Source organism: Equus przewalskii, chromosome 13 (genome assembly GCF_037783145.1).
Source record: "Equus przewalskii isolate Varuska chromosome 13, EquPr2, whole genome shotgun sequence".
NCBI classification, from domain to species: domain Eukaryota; kingdom Metazoa; phylum Chordata; class Mammalia; order Perissodactyla; family Equidae; genus Equus; species Equus przewalskii.
Genome location: NC_091843.1, coordinates 23,095,531 through 23,099,822, shown reverse-complemented (window position 1 = coordinate 23,099,822; position 4,292 = coordinate 23,095,531). Strand labels below are relative to the sequence as shown.

Here is a 4,292-nt window from a genome sequence, read left to right as displayed (position 1 = left end):
AAAATAAACACTGTATAGTGGCATCATTTTTCCAGATTATTAAATATGCTTCGAAAAAACATTTTGCTCATTCATTTCCTTCCATTGTCAAAGTATAATCAGGGAATCAGAATTTTTTCATCTTGCAAAACAGGTAAAAGAGGTATTGCCACATTCATTTTACGGAGGAAACTGAGTCACAAAGATGAAGCGATTTACCCCAAAGCGCGCACCCAGCAGCTAGCCCAGGGCTGGACTACAACGCCCGGGCCTCTGGGCCTCCGAGGCAAGGTTGGTGCTGTGGGGGAAGGGTACACAGGCTGCTCGCCCCACGCCCACTCCAGTTAGTTTAGATAATGTCGACTGTGCTGTTTACATTCTGGGAATCAAGGAGAGCTTTAAATGGAGTGCAGTTAATCTGGGTGGGCTTCGTGGAAGAGGCACGTTTTATGCAGATCTTGAAGGTTTGTCCAATTCCTAGGTAAGTGAGTGGCAGTCACCGAGCCTACTGATTCCCAGGCTAATGATAATAACCAGCCTTTGTCGTGTGGCAAGCGCCTTCCTAAACCCGTGAATACTGCTTATGTTATTTAATCCTCACACCCAACCCTATGAAGTGCTGTTATTTTCAACATTTAAAAATGTAGAAACAGAAACACAGAAAGGGGCAGTGACGGGCTCAAGGTCGGACAGCTAGTGAGTACCAAGGTAGAGACCTGAAGCCAGGCATACCGGCCCCAGAGCGGCTCCCGCCCTCCATCCGCGCACCCGCCCTGCATAGGCTGAAGGATGAGCAGCAGGGCCCAGGCTTTGTGTCGCGGCCGTCCCCGACAGCCGGGAGGCCGGCACAAAGGACCCACCCCCGGCTGGCGGTGCGCGAGGGACGCGCGGGCAGTGCCTGGGATGACGCGCTGGCCGAGGGGCTGGGCGACAGCAGCCAGCAGGGGAGGGCGCCCGGGGCCGCTGTTTCCACCGCCGCCCGGTCCCTCAGAGAGGATTCCCAAAGTGGGAAAATATAAATAAAAAATGAAGGATTCCCCAGAGTGTTTGGCATCCGGCGGCCAGTCCTCAGCGATTGTCTTGATTGATTCTCTGATTCTCAAATAAATTCCATACTAAAAGAAGTGAGGGCTTGGAATCAAGAGGCGCGACTCGAGTTCTAGCCCTGCATCTGCCACAATCTGACTGTGTGATCTTGGGTCAGTCGCTTCCCCTCTCTGGGCCTCGAGGTTAAAGCTGGTCCTTTCACCCGCTCTTTGCAGCTCACATCCCACCGCGATGTGGCCGACAGGATTCCGGACTTTCGGGAGAATATGGTGGAAACTGGAGCTGTTCGCCGTGCACGGGGGTCCGCAGGTACCGCGCCCACCCGGCTCCCTCCCAGCTCCAGCCTCTGGGCCCACAGAAGGGTCGGGGGTGTCCCGCCGGTTAACCAGCTCCGCCCCGCCCCGAAAGGCATCCCTGCCTTCCGCCCCCATCCCCGTCCCGGTCCCCAGCCGTGCCCACAAGAGCGAGGGTCTGCGCACCGGGGCGGGCAGGCTTTTGAATTCCTCCCTTGATCTGTTCCCTGCGGCCCAGCTAGCCCAAAGGAGCGCCCAGCCTCCACCTAATGGCTCACCCCAGCAGCCCTCCTCTCATCCTTCAGAGGGTGGCCTGTGAGCGATCTCAGGCACAGCCATGCCCTCCCCTACGAGGAAACCTTCCCTGGCTCCCCACTGCCGCTGGAGTAATGTCCAAACTCCTTAGAATGACCAGGAAGGCCTGCCTCCACCTGCCCCCAATTCATTTGCCCTTAACATTGTCACCTTAATGTAGAGCTTAGTGATTTTACAAGCAGGAGCCAGGCACCCCGGTTTAAATCCTGAGTCTGCCTGCTCCTGTATGACCTTAGGCAAGCTCCCACAAACCGCTGAACCTTGATTTCCACACTCAAAGTGGGGGCGGTAGCACCCGGTAGGACTGTGTGAGGAATTAAGTGAGTCACTTTACATAGTTCCTGGAACATAGTAAACTCCCCTTGAGCATTTACTGTTATTATAACAATTACCAACCACATTCGGCTACCACCTCCTGCTTCCTGAAGCTCATCACTCTTTCCCAACCCTGTGCCTCCGTGTGTACCTGGAGAGCCCTTCCCCTTCCCTTCTCTCCAGCCAGTAGGCTCCTACACACCCGTTAAAGCCCTATTCAAAGGCCATTGCCTGTGAAGACTTTCCCATCCTTCCCAGTTCCTTCCTCCTCTATCTGCTTGTCACCACCTTAACCCACGGACCACACTTAGCATCACCAATGTGGGACAGCCAGCAGAGCGTGCCTCCCCATGGGACGCAGTAGGCTACACAGCTCCACCTGTTTGGGCTCCTGCCAAAAATGTGGAGCCTGAATCTAACCAGGCCTTCAGAGCTGGCTTCAGTTGAAAGGAATTCCAGGGGATAGAGGAACACATTAAATAACACACAGAGAAGCAATCAGACAAATCCAGAATGTGAAGCAGTTTATAAGACAAGTGACATGGTCTCTTAAAAGTCAATGTTGTGAAAACAAAACAGAAGCTAGAGCGATGGGGGAGGAGGTTCTAGATTGAAAGAGATCCAAGAATCTAACGATTAAACGTAAGATGTGATTCTATGAAGACCGTGTTTTTAGGCAATGGGGAAAATTTGTCTGTGAACGGTTTATTAGATGGTATAGAGAAATTATTGTTAATTTTGTGAGGTATGGTAAATGTCTCATGGTTATGGAGAATGCCATTATTTTTTGGAAATGCATGCTGAAGCGTTTAGTGCTAAAGTGTTAGAATATCTGTAATTAACTTTAAAATGGCATAGCCACAAATTTTATATATAGTCAGATGAACTAAATATGGTAAAATGTTGACAATTGTTGAATCTATGTGATCGATATATAGTTAATCAGTTTACTGTTCCTCCTTCTACTTTTCTGTATTTGTTTTTTAAAGATTGGCCCCGAGTTAACATCTGTTGCCAATCTTCTTTTTTTTATTCTTTTTCTTCTTCTCTCCGAAGCCCCCCAGTACATAGTTGTATATTCTAGTTGTAGGTTCCTCTGGTTACGCTATGTGGGATGCCGCCTCAGCATGGCCTGATGAGCAGTGCTAGGTCCGTGCCCAGGAGCTGAACCAGTGAAACCCTCGGCTGCCGAAGTGGAGCTCGCGAACTTAACTACTTAGCTGCAAAACATAGGGCTGGACCCTATGTTTTGATACTTTCATAATAAAAAGTTTTTTTGACTTTTAATTTAAGACTAGTGGGTCTTGCCATTCAGCTTATAGATTATGAACTTCTGGGAGTAGGATCCAGGTCTGGATAAACTATATTTCTCTCGCAGCACCGAGTTCATAATAAATACTCAATAAACATTTGTTGAATGAATGAAGACTTTACATTGCTACGGCACATGGTTCATTAGTAAACTTACTCTTAGGAATCTCCAGAATGAGAAATGATGATGGTAAACTCTTATCAGGCATTTACTATGTGCCAGGCTTGGTGTTAAGCCCCTAACATGCCTTGTCTCCTGTAATCCTCACAGCAGTCCTATAAGGTAAGGAAAATATTAATCCCATTTTACACATGAGAAAACTGACACACTGAAAGGTGGAGAAATCTGCCCCCAAGGTTATTCAGTTAGTAATGGCAGAAGCATGTGGTTCTAACCATTGTACTGTGTTGCCTCGTCCCTCTCATGCACCATTCTATCAGCACAGGCAATTATGTGGGGACCTGTTTTAGCACTTACGCCTGCTAGACCAGGAGCCCTTCAAAAGCAGAGGAAAGAAAACATGTGCACACAAAAACTTGCACACAAATATTAATAGCAGCATTATTCAGAATAGCCAAAAAGTGGAAACAGCCCAAATGTTCATCAGCTTGATGAATGGATAAACAAAATGTCATATAGCCATACAATGGAATACTATCCAGTCACTAAAAAGCATAAAGTACTGATACATGCTAAAACGTGGAGGAACCTCGAAAACACAATTCTAAGTGAAAGAAGCTAGTCTCAAAATACAACACATGTATCATTCCGTTTAATTGAAATGTCCAGAATAGGCAAATCCACAGAGACAGAAAATAGATCAGTGGCTGCTTAGGGCTGAGGGATGAATGGAGGATTGAGAGATGATAGTTAAAGGATACAAATATTCTTTTTGAGGTGATGTAAATATTCTAAAATTGATTGTGGTAAAGGTTACACACTCTTAATATACTAAAAACAATTGAATTTATATTTTAAATGGGTGAAATGTATGGTGCGTGAATCCTATCTCAATAAAGCTAAAAGAAAAA

General features: G+C 47.2%; 1 long non-coding RNA gene across 1 annotated transcript; it reads left to right on the top strand.

Moving 5' to 3' along the window:
- Positions 1-966: 966 nt before the first annotated feature.
- On the top strand, positions 967-3,236 carry LOC139075387 (uncharacterized). Its single transcript, XR_011525762.1, has 2 exons — positions 967-1,335; positions 3,034-3,236. It is a non-coding gene; the product is annotated as an uncharacterized lncRNA (long non-coding RNA).
- The last annotated feature ends 1,056 nt before the right edge of the window (positions 3,237-4,292 follow it).